This window comes from Ovis aries, chromosome X (genome assembly GCF_016772045.2).
Source record: "Ovis aries strain OAR_USU_Benz2616 breed Rambouillet chromosome X, ARS-UI_Ramb_v3.0, whole genome shotgun sequence".
NCBI lineage: Eukaryota > Metazoa > Chordata > Mammalia > Artiodactyla > Bovidae > Ovis > Ovis aries.
In genome coordinates this window covers 118,629,141-118,656,105 of record NC_056080.1, presented here as the reverse complement: position 1 = coordinate 118,656,105, position 26,965 = coordinate 118,629,141, and the positions used below count along the sequence as shown (strand labels likewise).

The 26,965-nt window shown below is 44.0% G+C and overlaps 1 long non-coding RNA gene across 1 annotated transcript; it reads right to left on the bottom strand.

The window, feature by feature from the left end:
- Positions 1-325: 325 nt before the first annotated feature.
- On the bottom strand, positions 326-18,097 carry LOC114111217 (uncharacterized). The gene is made up of 3 exons (XR_009598947.1): positions 17,918-18,097; positions 14,969-15,078; positions 326-13,150 (listed from the first exon to the last, which is right to left on the bottom strand). It is a non-coding gene; the product is annotated as an uncharacterized LOC114111217 (long non-coding RNA).
- Between the last annotated feature and the right edge of the window lie 8,868 nt (positions 18,098-26,965).

Here is a 26,965-nt window from a genome sequence, read left to right as displayed (position 1 = left end):
CCACAGGCCCTGGGCTGGAGCTTCAGCTCCTTGTTCTTGAATATGGTGGCTGCTGAGGTCAAGCTCCCAAGGGTCTGGTAGCCATGGGCTCCTCCATGGGAGAGCCAGGCCCCAGAACACCACTGCCTGTTGCTTCCACAACTGCTCTGGAGGGGTGCCTGGTGGCCAAGTTAGCCCAGAATCCTCTAAGTGCTCCAGACACCCCCTTGCTCCCCTCACAGGCCTTCCCCAGCAGGATCCACAGCCAGGGCCTGGAGGCCAGGCTCAAAAATCTTCCACTTGATGGTGTTGCAGAAACCAGTACTCAAAAAACCAAGCACCACACTTTCAGAGTTGGAGAACTCAGGTTTATTATGCCAGTGGGCCCAGAGGAGTTAACATTCCAAGCTCTGAGCCCCCGAACAAAGGGGTTACAGAGTTCTTATACATGGACAGGCATGATTAAGCGGGTTTGTGGGTTTGCAGGGGCTGGGCGATTGCAAACAGCAGGACAAGGGTGAGTGAGATAAGCTTCAGTTCCTAGTACTGTGAGTCCCCACTTTCTGAGACCTACGTGATACAGACTTTGCAAGGAGCAAGCTGAGTTACAGAGGCAGGAGTAGGAGGTTATGTAAAATTTTAACCTTTCCTCTTCAATGGCACTGTTGCTGCAGAAATGCCATCCACCCTCTGGAGCATGGCCTCTCCCTCTGTACTTTGCAGGTGAAAAAAAGGCCCATGGAGGCCCAAGAGTCTTCCAAGTGGTCCACAGGAATTTTGTGAAAAGAGGTGTCTCCTCCTTTGGAGGCTGCTCCTTGAGAGTAAGAACATAGCTAAAGGTGAAAGAGGAAAGAACAGGCTGCACTGACTCCACCTTGAGAAGGAAACTCCCTCTTGCATTCTCGGTGAACTCTGGACAATATACCTGGTAGCCATGGAGACAACATAGGTGCAGCCGAACAGGCCTCCCGAACTGATAAACACCAGATTCCATACCAAGATTTCTTGTCACCAGAAAGAATGTAATAAGCCCCTATGTAGTCAGTCACCTTTGTAATCTTTATGGCACCCATTGATGTAGGCTACAATATATAACCAGCTGACCCTTCTGATTATGAATCATGACTGTAACTTGATTGTATCTCCCTTTGACATTTTCCAGAGCAGGATTGAGGAATTTGGGGATGTGGGCTTGTGCACGTACACTTAGGGTATATAAGGTTTTCACAAAAATTGGTTGGGGTCCCTGGCTAAAGAGGAAACTCTGCCTCAGATTGGTTGGGGTCCCTGGCTAAAGAGGAAACTCTGCCTCAGACCTGCCGTTGTGATAAACTGCACTCTGCTGTCCACGTTGTCCTTCTGAATGACTGCTTCCCGGAGCGTTTGTCTACAACAAAAGGACATGCAAAGGAAGCCATCCATCTCTGGGTCCATGTCCACAGCACTCTAGGAGATTCTGAGTCCACATGGCCTGATCCCCATTTCCTGGAGACTGGGATGTGATGGATTCTGTCACTTTATTATTATTGGTCAGGATTAGGGCCAGAATTCCCTTGATGATTTACATAATTAGTGGTTTGTTGAAGACCTATGCTTCTTGGAATGAATCCAGGTTCTAGCCATGCATACAGAGGGTGTGCTCCTGTAATATGGATCCTTTTGGAATATGTGGAGAGATTGGTCCCTACAGAGACTCTTTAGTGGCTCTGTTGTGTTTTCTAACTTGTTTCTAGCTACGTGACTGAGAGTGCTGAACAAACCCCAAACTGTCATTTGTCCCTTGTACCAGGACATTCATCCCTCATGGGAATCAATAAATTAAAAGTGGGAGAATGTGTATCTGTGGATGCAGGGCTAACAGGTTATTTATTTCAGGAACTTCAGGGCTACTATTTCAGGTAAGCAAAAAGGCTCATTGTGTTAAACTACACCTCAAACCCAGCAAAGTACTCTAGCAAATGAGTAAATGGTCACAGTGGGTTACATCACAATGGCTTTACGGTATAAAGTCCAGGCCATCTGTACATTTACTTCTCCTAAGGGTAGGTAGTGGAAAAGGCGATGGCACCCCACTCCAGTGCTCTTGCCTGGAAAATTCCATGGGTGGAGGAGCCTGGTAGGCTGCAGTCCATGGGATCACGAAGAGTCGGCCACGACTGAGCGGCTTCACTTTTGCTTTTCACTTTCATGCATTGGAGAAGGAAATGGCAACCCATTCCAGTGTTCTTGCCTGGAGAATCCCAGGAACAGGGGAGCTTGGTGGGCTGCCGTCTATGAGGTTGCACAGAGTTGGACACGACTGAAGTGACTTAGCAGCAACAGCAGCAGCAGCAGCAAGGGTAGGTAGTGTGGCTGGATCTTTCTTTTTTTAATGAAACAAGAAGACTGGTGTGGTGTTATGTTTTAGTTCTTATGTTTTTCATGTTCTTCATGTTTCATGAAGGATATTGATCTGCATGAGTGGCAAAGGTATTCAACAGTATTTTCTTTGCTTTTCAGGAACCAGTTTGGTAATAAAATCAAAGCATGTGATCAACAGCTCGTACATTATATTGGTGTGGACCCGAGAGCACAGACGAAGAGCAGACACTGACCTCACACTTCTGATAGGTATGTCATACAGTCCTCAGTTGTACTTTGATTGTTTCCTCCTTCTGTAGAGTAGGCTCCTCTCTCAAGGCAAGTGTCTCACCCAATTTCCTCAGGTTAGTGTCTGGTTAGTCGCATTTTCAGATATACTTAGTCGCTATAGTTGTTCATATTAATGATCAGAGGAGTTCTGCCTGTGGGGTCCAGATATCAAACTATTCGTAAGTTCCAACAGTCCTGAACTCAGTTAAAACTCAAAGCCAAGAAAAGGCTAATATTTTACTGGTGCCGATTTCAGACATCTGATAGGTACGGAAAAAAACTCCCAGGTGTACTTTGTGTTTTACTCCTTTGCCTTTTACAAAGATGATTTTCTGAAGTGTTTTAATGGTGTTTATACTAGTGCCATGGAGGTGTGCTGTTAATGCTAACACTGAGCAAAGGCAAGGTTACTTCAGTAACCTGAGACCTTTTAAAGCTATCAAAGTAGCCTTCCTGCATGAAGGGCAAGGATTCCCTAGCCAGAGGCCCTGGGGCAGGAGCTTCAACTCCTTGTTCCTGAATATGGCCACTGTCGAGGCCACACCCCTGAAGGCCTGGCAGCCAGGGGCTCCTTGGTGGGCAAGAGAGACCCCAGAACACCTCTACCTTTTGCTTCCACACCTATTCTGGTAGGGTGCCAGGCAACGAGGTTTCCCCAGAATCCTCTGAGTGACACAAACCCTCCCTTCCTCTCCTCACAGATCTTCCTCAGTAGGATCCACAGGAAGGGACTGATGCCATGCTCCAAAAGCTTCCACTTGATGGCACTCTTGCGCCAGAAATGCCAATCACCCTCTGGAGCTGGGCCTCTCTCTCCACCCTTTGTGTATCAAAAAAGGCCCATGGTGGCCAAAGAACCTTCCAAACCCTCCAAACTATGTTAGCCAGTGGAGTGCTGGGAAAAGAGGTGTGTCCTCCTTTGGGATCTTCTCCTTGGCGGTAATAACATACTGAAAAGGACATTCAGAGGAGCCCTCCATCTCTGGTTACATGTCCACAGCACTCTAGGATTTTCTGAGTCATGTGGCCAGGCCCCTCTTTCCTGGGAACCAGGATGTGATGTATTCTGTCAACTTATTATTGGTCAGGGTTAGGGCCAGAAGTACCTTGATGATTCACCTACTAGGGATTGGTTGAAGACCCTTGCCACCTCAAATAAATCCAGGTTCCAGCCATGCACACACAGTGTTTCTCCTGTAATAATGGATCATTTTGGAATATGAGTAAAGATTGGTCCCTAAGGAGCATTCTTACTTAAGTGACTCCATCTAGTTTTGGAACTTGTTTCTAGCTAGGTGACTGAATGAGAGTGCTGAACAACCCCCCAAAAATCACATGTCCCTTGTGTGAGGGCACTCATCCCTCATCAGTTCAGTTCAGTTGCTCAGTCATGTCCAACTCTTTGTGACCCCATGGATTGCAGCATGCCAGACTTCCCTGTCCATCATCAACTCCTGGAGCTTGCTCAAACTCATGTCCATCGTGTTGGTGATGCCATCCAACCATCTCATCCTGTCATCCCCTTCTCCCCCTGCCTTCAAGCTTTCCCAGCATCAGGGTCTTTTCCAGTGAGTCTGTTCTTCGCATCAGGTGGCCAAAGTATGAGTTTCAGGTTCAGCATCAGTCCTTCCAATGAATATTCAGGACTGATTTCCTTTAGGATGGATTGGTTGGATCTCCTTGCTCCTTGTTGGTCTCCTTGAGAAGACTCTCAAGAGTCTTTTCCAATACCACAGTTCAAAAGCATCAATTATTTGGTGCTCAGCTTTCTTTATAGTGCAACTAAAACATCCATACATCACTACTGGAAAAACCATAGCTTTGACTAGATGGACCTTTGTTGGCAAAGTAATGTCTCTGCTTTTTAATATGCTGTCTAGGTTGGTCATAGCTTTTCTTCCCAGGAGCAAGCGTCTTGTAATTTAATTGCTGCAGTCACCATCTGCAGTGATTTTGGAGCCCAAAAGAATAGTCACTGTTTCCATTGTTTCCCCCATCTATTTGCCATGACGTGATGTGACTGGATGCCATGACCTTAGTTTTCTGAATGTTGAGTTTTAAGCCAACTTTTTCACTTTCCTCTTTCACTTTCATCAAGAAGCTCTTTAGTTCTTCTTCACTTTCTGCCATAAGGGTGGTATCATCTGCATATCTGAGGTTACTAATATTTTGTCCTGGCAATCTTGACTCCAGCTTGTGCTTCATCCAGCCTGGCATTTCACATGATGTACTCTGCATATAAGTTAAATAAGCAAGGTGACAATATATAGCCTTGACGTACTCCTTTCCTGATTTGGAACCAGTCTGTATTCTATGTATAGTTCTAACTGTTGCTTCTTGATCTGCATACAGATTTCTCAGGAGGCAGGTCAGGTGGTCTGGTATTCCCATCTCTTTAAGAATTTTCCACAGTTCGTTGTGATCCACACAGTCAGAGGCTTTGGAGTAGTCAGTAAAGCAAAAGTAGTTTTTCTGGAACCCTTTTGCTTTTTCAATGATCCAGCGGATGTTGGCAATTTGATCTCTGGTTCCTCTGTCTTTTCTAAATCCAGCTTGAACATTTGGAAGTTCTCAGTAAATTATAACTGGGAGAAAGTTTCTGTATCTGTGGATGCAGGGCTAACAGGTTATTTATTTTAGTAACCTCAAGGCCAGTAACTTAGGTAAGCAGAAAGGCTCATCAGTGTTTGTGCACAAGCCTCAGTCCCAGCAAAGTACTCTATGAAGTGACTAAATGGTCACAGTGAGTTACATCACAATAGCTTTGCAGTACAAAGTCAAGAGTATCTCTGCATTTAGGCTTATTTCTCCTAAGTAGTGTTAAGAGGAAAAGTTAAAATTTTACACAACCTCCTGTTCCTTCTGCTTCTGTAACTCAGCTTGCTCCTTGAAAAGTCTGGATCACTTAGGTCACATAGTCTCAGAAAGTGGGGACTTACAATACTGGGAACTGGAGCTTCAGCTCCTTGTTCTTGAACATGGCAATTGCCAAGGCCATGCCCCCAGTGGTTTGACAGTCATAAGATTCCTTGGTGTGCCATCCTGGGCCCAAGCAGGATGACCTATCCCTTCCACACCTGCTCTGGAGGCGTGTCCCACAGGGAGGTTTGCCCAGAATCCTCTGAGTGTTCTGGTACCTCCTTTCCACCCCTCACAGGCCTTTCCTAGCAGGACCACAGGTAGGGGTGGGAGGCCATGTTCAAATGCATCCACTTGATGGCACTGTTGCTCCAGAAATGCTACCATTATCTCTAGCATTCTCTCTCCCTCCACCCTTTGTGGATCGAAAAAGGCACTTGGAGGCCCAAGAACCTACCAAGCCCTACAAGAGGGTTGGCTCTACTGGAGTCTTGCCAGAAGAGGTTACTCTTTGAAGTGACTAAATGGTCACAGTGGGTTACATCACAATGGGTTTGCAGTATAAAGTCCAGCCCATCTGTACCTTTAGGCTTATTTCTCCTAAGGATAGGTAGTTGCTGGCTGGATTTTTCTTTTACTGGAACTAGAAGACTGGTGTGTTATTTTATTTCTTGCTTTTCTTGCTGAATTCCTTCTGAGGGAAGTTAATTTGCACCTGTGGCAAATGTATTCAACAGTATTTTCTTTCTTTCTAGGTTCAGTCAGAAAATCAAAGGGCGTTATCAACAGCTCATTTAGCCTGGTGTGGTCCCAAAGTACAAACAGAGATGAAGAGCAGACACTGACTTCACACTTCTGATGGGTATTTAATACAGCCCTCAGTTGTGTTTTGATTCTATTGTCCCTTCTGTACAGTAGGCTCCTCTCTCAAGGCAGGTCTCTCACTGAATTTCCTTTGGTCAGTGTCTGGATAGTAGTGTGTTCTGGTACATCTGCTCATTCCTGTCCAACTCTTTGTGACCCAATGGACTGCAGCCCATCAGCCTTCCCTGTCCTTCTCTATCTCTCAGAGCTTGCTCAAACTCCTCCTGTCCATTGTGTTTGTGATGCTATTCAACCATCTCATCCTCTGTTGTCCCCTTCTCCTCCTGCCTTCAATCTTTCAGGTATACTTGGTTACTATAGTTGTTCACTGTAGTGATGAGAAGAGTTCTGCCTGTGCAATTCACATATCAACCTATTTATAAGTTCCAACACCCCTGAACTCAGTTTAAAACTCAAGCCCAGAAAGGCCATTAGTTTACTGGATCTAACTTCACACATCTGATAGGTATGCAACAGAACTCCCTTGTGTACTTTGTTTTACTCCTTTCCCTTTTACAAAGATGAGTTTCCTAAGTGTTCTAAATGAATTTATACTGGTGCCATGGAAATGCGTTATTAATACTATTAGTGAGCAAAGGCTTTGACTGTGTGAATCAGAATAAACTGTGGAAAATTCTTAAAGAGATGGGAATACCAGACCACCTGACCTGCCTCTTGAGAAACCTGTATGCAGGTCAAGAAACAACAGTTAGAACTGGACATGGAACAACAGACTGGTTCCAAATAGGAAAAGGAGTACGTCAAGGCTGTATATTGTCACCCTGCTTATTTAACTTCTATGCAGAGTACATCATGAGAAACGCTGGACTGGAAGAAGCACAAGCTGGAATCAAGATTGCCGGGAGAAATATCAATAACCTCAGATATGAAGATGACACCACCCTTATGGCAGAAAGTGAAGAATAGCTAAAGAGCCTCTTGATAAAAGTGAAAGAAGAGAGTGAAAAAGTTGGTTTAAAGCTCAACATTCAGAAAACTAAGATCATGGCATCCAATCCCATCACTTCATGGCAAATAGATGAGGAAACAGTGGCTGACTTTATTTTTCTGGGCTCCAAAATCACTGCAGATGGTGACTGCAGCCATGAAATGAAAAGATGTGTACTCCTTGGAAGGAAAGTTATGACCAACCTAGACAGCATATTAAAAAGCAGAGACATTACTTTGTCAACAAAGGTCCGTCTAGTTAAAGCTATGGTTTTTCCAGTAGTCATGTATGGATGTGAGAGTTGGACTATAAAGAAAGCTGAGTGCTGAATGAGGAATTGATGCTTTTGAACTGTGGTGTTGGAGAAGACTCTTGAGAGTCCCTTGGACTGCAAGGAGATCCAACCAGTCCATCGTGAAGGAGATCAGCCCTGGGTGTTCATTGGAAGGACTGATGTTGAAGCTGAAACTCCAATACTTTGGCCACCTGATGCGAAGAGCTGACTCATTTGAAAAGACCCTGATGCTGATAAAGATTGAGGGCAGGAGGAGAAGGGGATGACAGAGGATGAGATGGTTGGATGGCATCACCGACTCAATGGAAAAGGGTTTAGGTGGACTCCGGCAGTTGGTGATGGACAGGGAGGCCTGGTGTGCTGCGGTTCATGGGGTTACAAAGAGTCTGACACGACTGAGCGACTGAACTGAACTGAACTGAGTGAGCAAAGACAGGGTTACTTCAGTAACCTGAAACCTTTTAAATCTATCAAAATAGCATGATATTTTCACAAACCCTAGAGCTAGCTTCCCTGGTGGCTTAGAGGGTAAAGCATCTGCTTTCAGTGCAGGAGACCCGGGTTCAATCCCTGGGTCGGGAAGATCCCCTGGAGAAGGAAATGGCACCCCACTCCAGTACTCTTGCCTGGAAAATCCCATGGATGGAGGAGCCTGGTAGGCTACAGTACATGGGGTCACAAAGAGTCGGACACGACTGAGTGACGACACCTTACACCTTAGAGCTAGGAAGGATTTTGAAATGATCTTGTTTATCCCCTGGGTTGCTGAAGGAAATATCTTCTGTCTTTCTATGCTGGAATATCTGAAGAACGATATGAAACTTCGCATGTGAAATGTACTTTGTTATATAGCCCCTTCTAGTTAAGAAACTTTGTTTATACCTTATTGAAATCTCTGTTGAGAAGGTTCCAGCAGAAACTCATTTGTAGTTTCTTTACAGGAAGAAAACTAGTTCTGTCAAATGCCTGTTCTGTATTATTATTCTGGTTATAACACAGGGTAGGCTCAGTAATATGAAAGAGAAATAGGTTATTATTTGTAATTGTAATATTAGGTTGATGCAAAAATACTTGTACTTTTGCATTGTTGAACTTTGCCCTTTATATTGGCATACATTGTTTAATAAATGTGATTATGTTATACATCATTTTAATGTACATTTCTTGCTTTTTTGTGCTAATGACATGTTTATTTTATATTTATGTCTATTTATTTTATATTTATTTATTTTAGACTAGGAAAATATTAGACAAAAGGAGAATTCAAGCAATTTTCTTATTTAGGTTCACAATGGACTTCTCATGTTCAAATATGCTCTGGGAATGAATATTTAGCCATGAATACATTTTACTTCAGACTCTAAAGACAAATATAGTTAGCAGTGTATATCACTTTTAGAAATAAATGATGCATATATATATATATATATATATATATATAGCTTTCTAAAATGTCTGACTTGAGGTGACATTTGCAGGAAAGGACAAAGAAATGGAAATATTATCTATACGTAGCTAGACTTAAGGTGTGTTCAGTATAAGTATTCTGGCTTGTTTGAACCTATTTAGAGTGATTAGGTAAAACTGGGACAGGATTCACCAGATCAATGTCCCTTTTAAAAGAGGAAAAAAATCCTGGGTTCTACACCCAGAACCCTATAAATTTGACTGGCTAAAGACAGATTATGTGGAGAAAAACAAATAGAAGTTTATTAACATATGTACTGCCCAAGTAAACATGGGAGTGTTCATCAGTAACCCCCACTTCTGGATGTATATCTGAAAGAAAAGAAACCATTATCTTGAACAGATACCTGCACTCCCATGTTCACTGCAGCATTATTTACAATAACCAAAACACAGAAACAACGTAGGTGTCTACTGTGGGGAGAATGGATAAAGAAAATGTGATATAGGGACTTCCCCAATAGTCCAGTGTTTAGGACTCTGCATTTTCACTGCCAAGGGCCTAGATTCAATCCTTGGTCAGAGAACTAAGATCCCACAAGTTGTGTGGTGCCCCCCTCCAACAAAGTAGCAAAGATAATGTGATACACACACACACACACACAATGAATTACTCTTCAGTCACAGAAAAGAAGGAATTCTACTACTTGCAGCAACATGGATAAATCTTAAAGGCATTATGCTATGTGAAAAAAGTCAGAGACAAATCATATACTTCTTTGTATGTGGGATCTGCTAGGGACAGGGGAAGTAGGTGAAAATGGTCATAAAGTACAAATTTCTTCTTATAAGTGATGAATAAGTGCTGGAGGTTTAATGTACAGCACAGTGAATTTTTTGTACACTTGAGTCGCTAACAGCAAATCTTAGCTAACTATGTGAGGTGATATTAACTAATCTTATTGTGGTAATCACTTTGCAGGATATATGTATAGAGATCATCATAATTGTATACCCACACAGTGTTAGAGGTCAAAGTTAAATAAGAGTACCTCTTCCTTTTAAAGGAGAGACACATTTTACAAATGAAAATTTCCCTTGTAAATGGAAATTTCCTTTGTAGAAGGAAAGCCTGTGCTATTTTTGGAGCTTTTCAAGTGTTGGGGCCTTTACCTGAAAATATTACAAAGAGGCAGGTTTTGGGGTGGCATACTCTGAACTCCTATTCAGATGGGTGTCTTCTACCTAGCACCCATAGTTTAACTTCTCACCTTCACTCTCGTAACTTTCTATACAAGTGTTTCAGTTAATCATCATAAAGCATATATCATTCAACACTCAGATTTTGGGGAGCCTCTCATTTTGGATGCTCAATTAAGGTTGTAAAAAGATTCCAGTTTGTATTTTGTACAATGCAACCTCTTTTCAAGGTTATACAGTTAAGAAATGAACTGTCAGAGTATTTTTTTTAATTTAATACATTTTTAGTAGTTTTAGGTTTACAGAAAAATGAGTGGAAAGTACAGAGAATATGACCGTTTGCCTACTCTGCACTCCAGCTTTCCCTCTTAACAGCTTCTGACAGTGTTACACATTTGTTACAACTCTAGTCTGTAATGAACTCTAGTTTACATTGGGGTTCAATATTTGTGTCACACTTCTATAGGTTTTAACAAATACATAATGATATGTGTCCACCATTATAGTACATTAGATAGACTCTTATTGTCCTAAAAAAAAAAAAATCCTGTGTCCCACCTATTCATCTCTCCATCCCTCCGTGGAATCCTTGATAACCACTTATCTTTTAACTGTCCCCAGTTTTTGCCTTTTCTTGAATGTCATACAGTTGGAACCTTATCAGTAAACTCTTTTTTCCCCCAGGTTGGCTTCTTACACTTAGCAATGTGGATTTAGGATTCCTCCAAGTACGTTTGCAGCTTGATAGCTCCTTTCTTTTATTCCACACTATATTTGTTCATCTATTCACCGACTCAAGGACATCTTGGTTGCTTACAAGGTTTGGAAATTATGAAAAAAACTATAAACATTTGTGTACATGTTTCTCTGTGATTGCCAAACTTCCAAAGTGTGGGAAATAAAGCCCACTGGCCCAAACCAAAAGAATGGACTTGGAGACACAAGGTGCAATGGGAAGCAAGGCTTTAGTGAAGGTCTTGCAAGATGTGTCTGGTGGGCAGGCACACCCAGGGCAGTTACAACAAGCAATTTATTTTCTAGCACTCGAGTCCCTTCCCCAGTTGCTCAATGGCTGAGTACTATAGGGTAGATAAATAATCTTTCCAGAGGTTGCCTAAGTATATTTCCTTCTTTATGGGCTGGACCTTTCCTAACAACTTATTTCCACTTTTGCTCACATTTATTACTGTCCTTATGTTTTGAATTCACCACCAGAAGGAGCCAGCGTGAAACCCTGAGCATCCCACTTTCCCTTTGTTTGCGTGCTAGTAAGTTTTCTTTTTTCCTCAAAGATAGCTACCCTTCAAAATAGACCACATTAAGTTTTCATTTATTACACAGAGTGGTTAGAATATTTTGTATTCCTACTGGCAATGAATGAGTTCATCTTGATTAACAACTTCATTAACATTTGGGGTTGATGTCATTTTTACCATGAAGTCAGGGGCATATTTCACTTTACTATGACTACCACCAAGAGTCCTCTACCGACACCTCCACAGGGGTACTTTCATAAAAATAACCAGCAACTCTTTGAAATTAAGACTGTCAGAAACCTTGGGAGGTAAAAATGGGTACTTATTGAATATATAGTATATTTAAAAATTTCCTAAAACTATGCAGACATTTATAGTGATGATAATTACGGCATCTCTACACCTATTCCAAAAGGATTCATGTAACACAAGTACACACTTTGTATGCATGGTTACAACCTGGATTTATTCCAAGTGGCAAAGGCCTTCAACCAAAACCTAATTATTATATCATCAAGGGAATTCTGGCCTGAAACTTGACCAATAACAAACTGACAGAACATATCACATAGTGATCACCAGAAAACGGAGGATCCAGGCCGTGTGGACTCAGAATCTCCTAGACTGCTATGAACATGAACTACAGGTGGACAGGATGCTTTAGATATACACAAAGGTATGACCTTACTGCCAAGAAGCAGCCCCCTAATGAGGAGACACCTCTTTAACAATCCAGAGCAATGCCCCGTTATAGCACTTAGAAGGCTCTCGGGCACAACCAGAGCCTTTTTTCACCAACATAGGGCAGAGGGAATGGCCCAGCAGGAGAGGGCAATAGCATTTCTGGGAAAACAGTGCCATGAAGGGGAAACTTTTTCAGCATGGCGTGCAGGCCCTTCCTGTGGATCCTGCTGGGGGAAGGCCTGTGACGGGAGGAAGTGAGGGTTTCCAGCACTCCGAATATCCTGAGCGAACCTGGCGGCCTGCCACCTCACCAGAGCAGGTGTGGGAGCAACAGGTAGTGGTGTTCCAGGGCCTGGCTACCCCACCAAGGAGCCCCTTGCTGTCAGGCCCTCGGGGGCATGGCGTCAGGAGCGGCCATGTTCAGGAACAAGGCGCTGAAGCTCCTGCCCCCGGCCACCTGGCCCATCCTGCAAGAAGGCTACTTTTGATAGATTCAGAAGGACTCAGGTCGCTGAACTAATCCTGCCTTTGCTCAGTCTTAGCATTAAGGACATACCTCCACAGAACCAGTATAAACTGGATTAAAACACTTCAGAAAATCATCTTTCTGAAAGGCAAAGGAGTAAAAGACAAAGTACACCGGGGAGTTTTCTTCGACACCCATCAGACGTGTGAAATAGGCTCCAGGAAAATAATGGCCCTTGCCGGGCTCCAGTTTTAGTTGAATCAAGCAGGGAAAACTTTTCTGATCATTACAATGATACAGCTTGTAGTGACTAAGTCTACCTGAACACGCTACTCACCAGACAGTAACCCGAGAAATTCGGTGAGGGACCTGCCTTGAGAGAGGTGCCTACTCTACAGAAGCAGGTAACAGAACCAAAGCACCACTCAGGGATGTATTATGTACCTACGAGAAGTGTGGAATCAGTGTCTGTTCTGCGTCTATGCCTCAATGCTGGCTCCACACTAAGGCAACGTACGAGCCGTTCATCATACTCTTTTATTATTTTAGCAAGCCGCGACCTGGAAAGGAAAGAAAATACCGTTGAATTCCTTTGCCACAGATGCAGATCAACATCCTTCAGTAAGAATTTAGCTTGAAAAATATAAGAAACAAAACAAAACACACACCAGGCACTTCCTAGTTCCATTAACAGAAAACAAACAAAAAAACCCGGTCAAACCGCACTACGTACCCTTAGGAGAAGTCAGCCTAAACGTCCAGATGGTCTGGACTTTATACTGCAAACCCACTGTGATGTAACTCACTGTGACCATTTAGTCGCCTGTATAGTCACTTGCTGGGGCTGAGGTTGTGGTTTAACATGCTGATGACCTTTCCTGCTTACCTAAACTACCAGCCCTGAGGTGTGTGAAATGAATAACCTGTTAGCCCTGCCTCCACAGATACACAAACGTTCTCCCACTTACCACCTACTGATTCCCATGTGGGACAAGTGTCCTGGCACAAGGGACATATGATGTATCTAGGGTTTGTTCAGCACTCTCAGTCACCTAGCTAGAAACAAGTTACCAAAGTGGACGGAGCCACTTAAGTAAGAATGTTCTGTGGGGACCAATCTCTACACCTGTTCCAGAAGGATCCATTATTACAGGAGTGCACACTATGATGCTCGGCTAGAACCTGGATTTATTCCAAGTGGCAAGGGTTTTCAACCAAACCCTAATATGTGAATCATTGAGGTAATTCTGGTCCTAATCCAGATCAGTAACAACAAAGTGACAGAATCCATCACATCCCGGTCCTCCGAGGAAGCAGTGGCCAAGCCACACAGCTCAGAGTCTCAGAGACTGCTGTGGACCTGGACCCAGAGCTGGACGGCTCCTCTGGATGTCCTTTTTCCTAGGGGCTTACTGCCCAGGAGAGGCCCTCAAACAGGAAACACCTCTTCCCCCAACATTCCAGTGGAGCCAACCTAGCTGTGAGGGTTTGGAAGGCTTTTTTGGCTACCGTGTGCCTTTTTCAACATGCAAAGGGTGGAGCGAGAGGCCCAGCTACAGAGGGTGGTTGGCATTTCTGGAGCAACAGTGCCATCAAGCGGAAACCTTTTGTGCATGGCGTGCAGGCCCTTCCTGTGGATCCTGCCGACGGGAGAAGGAGGGGGGAAGGCCTGTGACGGGAGGAAGTGAGAGTTTCCAGCACTCCGAAGATCCTGAGAGAACCTGGCAGCCTGCCACCTCACCAGAGCAGGTGTGGGAGCAACAGGTTCTGGGGCCTGGCTTCCCCACCAAGGAGCCCCTGGCTGTCAGGCCCTCGGGGGCGTGGTGTAGGCAGTGGCTATGTTCAGGAACAAGGTGCTGAATCTCCTGCTCCAGAGCCTCTTGCCTGGGGATCCTTGCCCTTATGCAGGAAGGCTGGTTTGATAGGTTTAAGAGGTCTCAGGTTACTGAAATAACGCTTCCTTTGCTCAGTCTTGGCATTAAGAACACATCTCCATGGCACCAGTATACACTGGATTAAAACAGTTCAGAAAGTAATATTTGCAGAAGACAAAGGACTAAAACACAGCGTATACCTGGGAGTTCTATTCCATACCTATCAGAGGTGTGAAATTGGCTCCAGTAAAATACTGGTCTTTTTCGGGTTTGAGTTTAAACTGAATTCAAGGTTCTTGGATCAAGGTTGTTGATATTTGCATCCCCCAGGCAGAACTCTTCTGGTCATTACGATGAACAACTGTAGCAACTAAGTATACCTGAACGTGCTAGTATCAGACACTGACCCAAGGAATTTCTGTGAGAGTTGTTCCTTGAGAGAGAAGCCTACTGTACAGAAGTGGGTAGAAGAATCAAAGTACAACTGAGGGCTGTATTACCTACCTATCAAAAATGTAAAGTCAGTGTCTGGCTTCGTCTGTCCTTGCACTCTGGGTCCACAACAAGGCAATATATGAGCCGTTGATCAAGCCCTTTGATTTTCTTACCACGACCTGCAAAGGAAAGAAAATATGTTGAATACCTTTCCCTCAATGCAAATTACTTTCCCTCAGTAAGAATTCAGCATGAAAAATATGAGAAATAAGACAAAAAACACTTCAGTCTTTTTCTAGTTCCATTAAAAACAAAAAAATCCAGCCAGTCACTACCTATTCTTAAAAGAAATAAGCCTAAACATACAGATTGTCTGGACTTTTCACTGCAAACCATCTGTGATGTAACCCACTGTGACCATTTAGTTACACCATACAGTAATTTGCTGGGACTGAAGCTTGTGGTTTAACACAGTGATGAGCCTTTCTGCTTACCTAAACTATTGGCCCCGAGGCTCCTGAAATAAATAACCTGTTAGCCCTGAATCCACAGATATACAAACCTTCTTCCACATTCAACTGTTTGATTACCACGAGGGATGAGTGTCCTGGCACAAGGGAGAAATGACAGTTTGGGGTTTGTTCAGCACTCAGTCACCTAGCTAGAAAGAAGTTAGAATGGAGCCACTTAAGTAAGAATGTTGTGTAGGGACCAATCTCTATACCTATTCCATAAGGATCCATATTACAGGAACACAGCCTTTGTATGTCTGGCTAGAACCTGGATTTATTCCAAGTAGCATAGGTCTTCAACCAGCCACTACTTATGTAAATCATCAAGGTTAATTCTGGCCCTAACCCTGACCAGTAATAACAAAGTGACAGAATACATCACATCCCAGTCACCAGGAAATGGGGATCTGGCCATTTGGACTCAGAATCTCTTAGAATGCTATGGACATGGACCCAGAGATGGATGGCTTCCTTTGCTTTTCCTTATCTGTACATTCTTACTGCAGAGCAGAAGAGGAGACATCTCTTCCCACAACACTCCAGTGGATGGCTTGGAAGACTCTTGGCCCCCATGGGCCTTTTTTCACCTGCAAAGTGTGGAGGGAGAGGCCAGGCTCCAGAGTGTGGATAGCATTTCTGGGGCAAGAGTGTCATCAAGCGGAAACTTTTTGAGCCTGGCCTCCTAGTCCTTTGGTCAGTCTTACAGGAAATCAGTCCTGAATATTCATTGGAAGGATTGATGCTGAAGCTGAAACTCTAATACTTTGGCCACTTGATTCGAAGAACTGACTCACTGGAAAAGACCCTGATGCTGAGAAATATAAAGGCAGGAGGAGAAGGGGAAAACAGAGGATGCGATGGTTGGATGGCATCACCAGCTCAATGGACATGAGTTTGGGCAGTCTCCAGGAGTTGGTGATGGACAGGGAGGCCTGGTGTGCTACAGTTCATGGAGTCTCGAAGAGCAACTGAAGTAAACTGAACTCCTGGGTCCTGCCTCTGGATCCCACTGGGGAAGGCCTGTGATGATAAGAAGGGAGGGTTTGGAGCACACAGAGGATTCTGGGAGAACCTGGCCATGGTGCACCCCTCTAGAGCAGGTGTGGAAGGGACAGGCAGTGCTGTTGAGTGTGGGCTCGCAGGCCCACCAAGGATACCAAGGCAGCAGGCCCTCAGGGGCGTGGCCTAGGCAGCTGCTATTTTCAGGAACAAGGAGCTGAAGCTACTGCCCCAGGGCCTCTGGTCAGGGGATTCTCACCTGTCCTGCAGGAGCAAGGTCCCCCAGTGTAGACCTTGGGGTCTCAGGGCTACTGGGGATCCAGGATCTATTGCCCCGGTGGAGGCACAGTGCTTCGCCACCATGCACAAAGCCGTTAACGGGAAGAGGTGGCCACCCTGATAAGGGTGAACATCCAGCAGACAGGATGTGTAATTTTGCCTGATGAAGGCTTGGTCCCAGACCCAGACAAATGCACATGCATTTTATATCCGGCTTGGAGTTGAGTTTTTGTTTACTTTTGCTACTGCCAAAGAGAGTCTGGGTCCCATGCCCTACAGGATCCCGTGAGGCCCTTCCTGTACTGTATGACACGGTATCCATACCCACTCACAGTGGGAAGAAACTGGCCCCTGAGCGGTATGCTGAGTTGGGCGTCACCATCCGCAACCAGCGAGGGGATCCAGGTCCATGTTCCGCCTGTATTACCAGACATTCCCTCACCTCTAGAACTGTCTCAAGTGGCCCCAAAACCTTTTTACCCATGAAATGCTTATAATCCCACTGTAAACAATGTACAGTCCTTTACAAGAAAATCCCTGACCCTTTTATTTCGATTGCCCTCCTTCCCTGGTGGCTCAGTCGGTAAAGAATCTGCCTGCAATGCTGGAGACCCGGTTCGATCCCTGGGTTGGGAGGATCCCCTGGAGGAAGGCATGGCAACCCACTACAGTATTCTTGTCTGTAGAATCCCATGGACAGAGGAGACTAGCAGGCACAGTCCATGGGGTCACAAAGAGTCGGACACGACTGAGCGACTAAGCACAGCACATTCTTCCACGTGGTTCAATGATACGTGAGAATGGAGCTACATTTTTTTTTTTTTAGGTCAAAAACTCATGAAAGGAAATGTTACTTCTCTAGGGTTGTATTCGAGATGCCCAGTCCCCGTGGTCAGCACGTCAATCTCACTCGATGAAGGGGACTCCAGGGCAGCCACATAAATGGGGAGGGAGTAGCAGCTGGCGAGCCTCCCACACTCCTCCGGCCCGCCCCGCCCTCTGCCCACTGGGAACCGCTTCCAGGCCCACCGACCCGGAGGCCCGAGGGGCTCTACTTGGACCCTGTCCCTACTGGCGCGAGGGCACAGAACACACACGGCAATACAATCCCGGTGCCCACGCTCACCCAGCCCAGCCTAAACGCCAAACCACGGCCCGGTCCATGCGGCGCCCCCCTGCCCGTCTCCGCTTCCCCCGGCCGGCCGGGCTGCAGCCAACACTGGCCTACCTTGCATGCAGGGTACAGGCTGCTCAGACGTTAGAAGATGGGGAGGGTCCCTCCAGCCAGAAAGGCTGCCGGTCCCGGCCCCGCGTCCCCCCGCGTCGCCCCAGGGAAAGGACACAAAGGAGGCTGAGTGGACCAAAGTGGCTAAGGCCACGCTTCGGCGGGAAAGAACCGGTCCCCTCTGACCTTCGCGCGATAGCTGGCAAGGTTCGACTGCGACCCAGCTCACCCCTGCCGTAAAGTGTCGCCCGCGTTACCTCGTCAATATGACCCCATCCCCCCACCACCACCGTCGTGGGCGTCTCCGAGGAGACGCAACGGAGGTAGAGTGCTGAGGTGGGATGGGTTCATCCTTGCCCCTAGTCGTGGGCATCTCCTTGGCGGCGCACTGGAGGTGGGGCGCTGAAGAAGGAGGGGTTGGGAATCCGATTCCTAGCTGTTGACCCCGCCCAGGGGAGGGCTGAGACAGCCTCAGTTGGTCCCAGGAGTGCGAGTGCGAGAGGTGAGATTAGGAAGGTGACAGGAAACCTCACGAGAGCCCATTTGTCTCCCTTGTAGTGTCCATGCCGCCAGCGACGAAAGTGAAGGAATGGTAAAAACGGAAATTTTACCGTTCGACAGTCGCAAAACTATTTAGAGGAAAAAAGTTTAAGTAAGTACAATATCAAATGATGTTAAAAGTTTGTATACTTCATATGCTTGAGGTTATTATTACTTGAATTATCCCTCCTCAAGTGAGAGGCAGAGTCCCAAGAGGAGACGCTCCTTGTGCCCGGTCACCTCCTGCTCTTTGTCAAGGGCCTGTTAGGGAGCCACTACCTCTTAAGCGCCTTTTCCCAGGGTTACCTCAGGTGGTGTCCACACCGGCTTGGTGCGGGGGATGTTTTGTGTCTGAGAGTCGCAGAGACAAACAGGTTATTCCTGCCTGACGGGTGCCTTGACTAATTTTTCCTGTGGTGCAAAGTTACATTCTCCTCTAGCGAAATAACTTTCAAATAAAGGAGACATGGGCTTCCCGGTGGCTCAGCGGTATACAATTCGCCTTCAGTGCAGGAGACGGGAGTTCGATCCCTGAGTTGGGAAGATCACTTGGAGAAGGAAGTGGCGACCCACTCCAGCCTCCTTGTCTGAAGAATCCCATGGACAGAGGAGCCTGGCGGGCTACAGTCCATGGTGTTGCACAGAGTCCCACACGACTGAAGCGACTTAAGCAAGGCAGAGGAAACACAAGTAGCACAGATAAGAAAAGGAAGGTAACAGATAATGCCTCCACTCAGAGATGACAGATATTAAATTTGGGCTTGTGTCCACCTGGTACCTTGTTCCTTACAGAGGTGTTAATGGGGTTTAGAAAGCGGGAGATTGATACAAATAAAGATTGTCTTTAGAAACAATGGTCTCTTGGAGCTTGAGTAGCCTGCAGCATTTTGGTGGCTAAAATGATCAAGACTGTGAAGATGGTCTTATTAAAAGGTTCATTCCATCGACAAATGTAATTCAAGCTTGATTATTCTTTAAGGAAAAACATCTTAACAAATTCAGAAGTTTTTCAAGGGAGAACTGAAGTCATCCTTACCCAGATCTATTCCCCAGTGTAACCACCCTTCAAAGAAACAATTGAAGTAAACCCATGAGCTCTGCACCCACTGCAGGGCAGCAAAACTGACCTGCTGCCTACCCCTAATGCCTCAGGATTTCCTGCCCCCATTCTGCTCCCCACACAGGACCTGCACAGGTTCAGGGTCCCCAAGACCACCTGCTGTCTGGCTAGTCCCAATCTTAGCTCAGGATCTGACTCTTGGCCCCTTTACGTCCCCATTCCCTGTTTTTTGGGCAGAGGTGGTGGGAATTTCCAGGGCAGAAAGGAGAAGGACAATGAGGACCCTGAGGTGCTTAGTTCTGCCCAGGCAGCTTCCTCCTTGCGTTTCAGGTCAACAAAGGAAATTTCACAAAACCCAGCCACTTTCAACTCCTAAAGAGTGAAGGGAGGGGTTCATGCCCTTCTTCAATTTACCCACCTTAATGAGGGTGGAAAGGGAAGGAAGTGTCCACGTCCTCTCCAGGTGGAATTACCTGACCAGCCTCTGAGCTCTGGATCTCAGCTGCCCCTCTGGATTCCTCTGTGAATTTCTTTTCCTTCCCTCTAGGTAGAAGTGGCTGTTTCTCCACACGGAGATCCAAGTCAAATTCTTTTTTTCTGTGTCCCTTCCCTGCATAAACACAGATTAAATAACTACTCATTGTGCCTGGAAATCGAGGTCCAAAGAGGCTATGTGGCTTTGCCACCTAGTTCACACACGGGGGTCTCTCATGATGCAGATCCACTGCTCTCTCCACACAAATGGCCACTGAGTGCAAGAGAAGATGTTCAACATCAATAATCATTGGAGAAATCAACATGAAAATCCCAAGAGATACAACTTCATATCTACCAGGGCAGCTCTAATTATTTTTTTTCAGGCTTCTTTCATGTTATTATTTTTTCTTTTTTTAGAAAATTAATTAATTTATTTTATATAGAGGCTAATTACTTTACAATACTGTAGTGGTTTTTACCAAACATCGGCATGAATCAGCCATGGGCGCACATGTGTTCCCCATCCAGAACCCCCCTCCCACCTCCCTCCCCATCTCATCCCCCAGGGTCATCCCAGTGCACCAGCCCTCAGCACCCTGTCTCATGCCTCAAACTTGGAGCGGTGATCTCCTTCACATATGATAATATAGATGTTTCAACACTACCCTCTCAAATCATCCCACCCTCACCTTCTCCCACAGAGTCCAAAAGACTGATCTTTACATCTGTGTCTCTTTGCTGTCTCACATATAGGGTCATCTTTACCATCTTTCTAAATTCCATATATATGCGTTAGTATACTGTATTCCTGTTTTTCTTTCTGACTTACTTCACTCTGTATAATAGGCTCCTGTTTCATCCACCTCATTAGAACTGATTCAAATGCATTCTTTTAAATGGCTGAGTAATATTCCATTGTGTATATGTATCACAATTTCCTTATCCATTCATCTACTGATGCATATCTAGGTTGCTTCCATGTCATGGCTATTGTAAACAGTGCTGCGATGAGCATTTGGACACATGTGCCTCTTTCAATTTTGGTTTCCTTGGTGTGGATGCCCAGCAGTGGGATTGCTGGGTCGTATGGCAGTTCTATTTCCAGTTTTTAAGGAATCTCCACCCTCTTCTCCATAGTGGCTGTACTAGTTTGCATTCCCACCAACAGTGTAAGAGGGTTTCTTTTCTCCACACCCTCTCCAGCATTTATTGTTTGTAGACTTTTTGATAGCAGCCATTTTGACTGGCTTGAGATGGTACCTCATTGTGGTTTTGATTTGCACTTCTCTGATAGTGAGTGATGTTGAGCATCTTTTCATGTGTTTGTTAGCCATCTCTATGTCTTCTTTAGAGAAATGTCTGTTTAGTTCTTTAGCCCATTTTTGGATTGGCTCATTTATTTTTCTGGAATTGAGCTGCAGGAGCTGCTTGTATATTTTTGAGATTAATTCTTTTTCAGTTGCTTCATTTGCTATTATTTTCTCCCATTGTGAAGACTGTCTTTTCACTTTGCTTATAGTTCCCTTCATTGTGCAAAAGGTTTTATGTTTAATTAGGTCTCATTTGTTTATTTTTACTTTTATTTCCATTACTCTGGGAGGTGGATCATAGAGGATCCTGCTGTGATTTATGTCAGAGGGTGTTTTGCCTGTGTTTTCCTCCAAGAGCTTTATGGTTTCTGGTCTTATGTTGAGATATTTAATCCATTTTGAGTTTATTTTTGTGTATGGTGTTAGAAACTGTTCTAGTTTCATTCTTTTATAAGTGGTTGACCAGTTTTCCCAGCACCACTTGTTAAAGAGATTGTCTTTTCTCCATTGTATACTCTTGCCTCCTTAGTCAAAGATAAAGTGTCCATAGGTGCATGGATTTATCTCTGGGCTTTCTAGTTTGTTCCACTGATCTAGATTTCTGTCTTTGTGCCAGTACCGTATTGTCTTGATGACTGTAGCTTTGTGGTATAGTCTGAAGTCAGGCAGGTTGATTCCTCCAACTTCCATTCTTCTTTCTCAAGATTGCTTTGCCTATTCGAGGTTTGTTGTATTTCCATACAAATTGTGAAATTATTTGTTCTAGTTCTGTGAAAAATGCCATTGGTAGCTTGATAGGGATTGCATTGAATCTATGGATTGCTTTGGGTAGTATATTCATTTTCACTATATTGATTTTTCCAATCCATGATCATGGTATATTTCTCCATCTATTTGTGTCATGTTTGATTTCTTTCATCATTGTTTTATAGTTTTCTATATATAGGTCTTTTGTTTCATTAGGTAGATTTATTCCTAAGTATTTTATTCTTTTCGTTGCAATGGTGAATGGAATTGTTTCCTTAATTGCTCTTCCTGTTTTCTCATTGTTAGTGTATAGGAATGCAAAGGATTTCTGTGTGTTAATTTTATATTCAGGGCAGCTCTAATTTTAAAGATGAAAATAAGTGAAATAAGGATATGCAGAAATTGAAACCCTCATACACCACCATAGGAGAATGTAAAATGATGGGGACACTATAGAAAGTAGTTTGGCACTTCCACCAAAATTTCAACCTAGAGTGACCACATCAACAGCAATTTCACTCCTAGATATATATCCCAGAGAATTTAAAACAAATGTTCAAACAGAAACTTGTATGTGAATGTTTATGGCTGCATTATTCACAAAGGCAAAATGGAAATAACCTACATGTCCACTGACTGTTGAATTTTTATGCAAAATGTGCTATATACCCTTACCATGGATTTTTATTTAGCTATAATATGAAATGAAGTAGTGATACATACTGAAATATGAATGATAGATGAAAAAAGCTAGACTGCAAAGAACACATTTTGTAAGATTTCATTCACTTAAAATATCCAGAACAGACGCATCTACAGAAATTAAAAAATCAACTTGTGGTTTTCAGGGGCTTGTGAGAGGGACTGTTGGGAAGAAAACATTTTCTCTACCATCTTAGACTCAACTGGCTTGGGGCCTGAAAATTAATTAACAGTAAAGTAATAGGAGAAACATTTATTAAGTATGTAGGAACTTTCAGATGAAGAGGCTCCCTAATGGGCTAGAGTTAGGAATTTATATACCAAGTTCTCAAGGGGCTTGGTGGATTAGAACTTCAAAGGATGGAAGCATCTGATGAGGCTTATTTATGCAATCTTGAAATGTTCCCTGGTGGCTCAGTCGGTAAAGACTCCACCTTCAATGCAAGAAACCTGAGTCTGATCCCTGGGTCAGAAAGATCCCTTGGAGAAGGAGATGGCAACACACTATTTCTGCCTCTCTCAAGGGCTTCCTGATAGCTCAGTTGGTAAAGAATCTGAATGCAATTCAGGAGACCCCGGTTCGATTCCTGGGTCGGGAAGATCTGCTGGAGAAGGGATAGTCTACCCATTTCAGTATTCTTGGGCTTCCCTTGTGGCTCAGCTGGTAAAGAATCTGCCTGCAATGTGGAAGACCTGGGTTAAATCCCTGGGTTGGAGAAGGGAAAGGCTACCCATTCCATTCTGGCATAGAGGATTCCATGGACTGTATAGTCCATGGGGTCACAAAGAGTCAGACACAACTGAGCAACTTTCACTTCACTTCACTGGCTCTCTTGTAGCTCAGATGTTTTCAATTTGAACTTAATCTTTGTATTATTCAGTGGGTTATCAGTCCCATCAGGAGAATAGGCAGTCATTCATAATAAGTATAGACTTTCTTTGGAGAAGAAAATGACAACCCACTCCAGTATTCTTGCCTAGAAAATCCCATGGATGGAGGAACCTGGTAGCCTACAGTCCATGGGCTCGCAAAGAGTCAGACACGACTGAACAACTTCACTTTCACTTTCACCCTGGCTGAGCAACTTCACTTTCACTTTCACCCTGGCTGAGCAACTTCACTTTCACTTTCACCCTGGCAGAGATCTTCCCTGTAGCTCAGATGGTAAAGAATCTGCCTGCAATGCAGGAGACCTGGGTTTGATCCCTGGGTCAGGAAGATCCTCTGGAGAAGGGACTGGCAATCCACTTCAGTATTTTTGCCTGGAGAATCCCACGGATAGAGGAGCCTGATGGGCTACAGTTCGTGGGGTTGCAAAGAGTCAGACATGACTAGGTGTCTAACCCACCCACTCATAGACTTTCTTTGGGGGATGTTGAAAATGCCCTAAACTTTACTGTGGTCATGGATCCACAATTTTCTGAAAATACTAAAAATTAGTAACCAGTACATTTTAATATTGTGAATTATATGGTATGTGAAAGTGAAGTCGCTCAGTCGCTCAGTTGTGTCTGACTCCTAGCAACCCCATGGACTGTAGCCTACCAGGCTCTTCCGTCCATGGGATTTTCCAGGCAAGAATACTGGAGTGGGTTGCCATTTCCTTCTCCAGAGGATCTTCCCGACCCAGCGATTGAACCTGGGCCTCCCGCATTATAGGCAGATGCTTTACCATCTGAGCCACCAGGGAAGTCCATATGGTATGTGACGAGCATATCAAAAATTTACATAGTAAATCAATGTGTACATTTAATAAAATTTCAGTAAAAGATTGATGGGAAATTTTATAATGTGAGTGAATTAAGGTTAGAATACTACAACCCACTGATCAACCTTTACATCAAAGTGTGGGGTACAACGTGGGTGTTCAGATATGATACAATAGGGATACGAAGCATCATCTAAAATGTTCTTGCTAAAATAACTGAGCCTGAATTTTACCAAGTTCATAGATCTCACAACAGGATGTTCTGTTTCTAATGGAACCTGTTCAGGACAGGATGCATATAAATACAGAATGTGAGTAATTCTATGGGACAAATAATTCAGTCTTTTCATCAAAAGGATAGCAAAAAAAAGAGGAGCAGGGGCTGTTATTGGTGAAAAGAAGACTAAGTCCTATTTCAGTTAGTGCTATGTAAGTTACCTGTTCAGATCCTAAGAACAAATAGAATTTAAGAGAGATATTTAGGTGAAATAGCTATGTTGGACATGGATAGTATCATGTAGCATTAGGGAATAATTGTAATTTTTCTTAGATGTAGTAATAGTATTTTGGTTATATATTTTAAAGTCCTATTTGTTGTAATTTATGTTACAGTAGAGTATGTGGAGGAAGGGCTTCTCTCGTACTTAGTTGGTAAAGAATATGCCTGCAATGCAGGAGACCCTGGTTCGATTCCTGGGTCGGAAACATTCCCTGGAAAAGGAAATGGCAACCCACTCCAGTATTCTTGTCTAGACAATCCCATAGACAGAGGAGACTGGCAGGCTACAGTCCATGGGGTCACAAAAGTCAGACACAACTTAGTGACTAAGCCACCACCACCACATGTGGAGGAAATAACTTCTTTAGGTTTAGACATGGTATCATAAAATACTGGGAATATGCTTTGGAATATGCAAGAAAAAAAAACTTGACAAAATGTTGATTGTTAAAACTGCTTGACTGACATATAGAATTCATATATTCTTTGTTTGAAATGATTCATGATAAAGAGCTAAAACTATCCAAAAGCAACTATGCAAACAAAACTGATAAGTCATTGTGTTTTGAGTATGCTATTGAGTAATATGGGTGAAAATACCAACCTGAAAGAGTTGATTCTGGTTGCATTACCAAGATGTAGTTGGCTGTATCTCCAGTTAGGACTGGAAACAGGTGATTTTTAAATAGCGTAGAATTATTCAACTGCTTAATTATAGTGTAGAGTATCTATTTCTAATGATCCCTGTGTGAGAATGCAAATATGGAGAAGAAATTCTGGAGAATACATACTGTACATTTAACAGGGTCAGCTCTGAGAATGGCATGAACTTTTAGGGCTGGTGGCCAAAGGTAACCTTCATCATTTGCTGAGCACCTACTATGGGCCAGCTACTCTTCCTCATGCTGGAAATACAGACACAAAAGAGACATAAATCCCTCTTCACATGGGGCTCACATTCTAGTGGGGGATACTGAAAAGTAAGCTCAATGAGATACAGGTGTATTCTGATAGATAATGATGCCTGCTGTCACCACAGAAAAGCAGAGCAGGGGAATTGGGCATGAGGAGGGGGAGGGACCTGCACTTGCAGGTAGGTTGTTTGGCCAGGGCCTCCCTGAGAAGGAGACATAAAGGCCTGAGGAAGTGACCAGGTGGTGTGGGGATGTCCCTGTGGAAATCTGGGGCATCATCCTGTGAGGATCATATCCTGTGTGCCGCTTATGAAGTTATGCTGTTAAATCATTTAAATAATTATGAATACAAATAGTCATTTACCCTCCAGTTTTGAAGCAAGAGGAGCTGTGATGTATTCTGTCAGTTTGTTATTGGTCAGGGTTAGGGCCTGAATTATCTTGATGATTCACTTAATTAGGGTATGGTTGAAGATCTTTGCCACTTTAAATGAATCCAGGTTCTAGCCATGCATACAATGTGTATACTCCTGTAATATGGATCCTTTTGAACCAGGTGTAGAGATTGGTCTCTACAGAGCATCTTACTTAAGTGACTTCTTCCAGTTTTATAACTTGTTTCTAGCTAAATGACTGAGAGTGCTGCACAAACCTCAGTCATTTGTCCCGTGTGTGAGGACAGTCATCCCTCATGGGAATCAATAAGTTATAAGCAGGAGAATGTTTGTGTATCTGTGGATGCAGGACTAACAGGTTATTCATTTCAGGAACCTCAGGGCCAGTAGTTTAGGTAAGCAGAAAGGTTCATCAGTATGACCACAAACTCAATCCCAGAAAATTACTCTATGGAGTGACTAAATGGTCACAGTGGGTTATATCACAATGTCTTTGCAGTATAAAGTCCAGACCATCTGTACATTTAGGCTTATTTCTCCTAACGGTAGGTAGTTTCCAGTTGGATTTTTTTTTTAATGGAACTAGAAGACTGGTGTGTTTTTATTTTGTTTTTGTTATGTTTTTCTTGCCGAATTCCTACTGAGGGAAATTAATTTGTATCTGTTGCAAAGGTATTCCACAGTATTTTCTTTCTTTT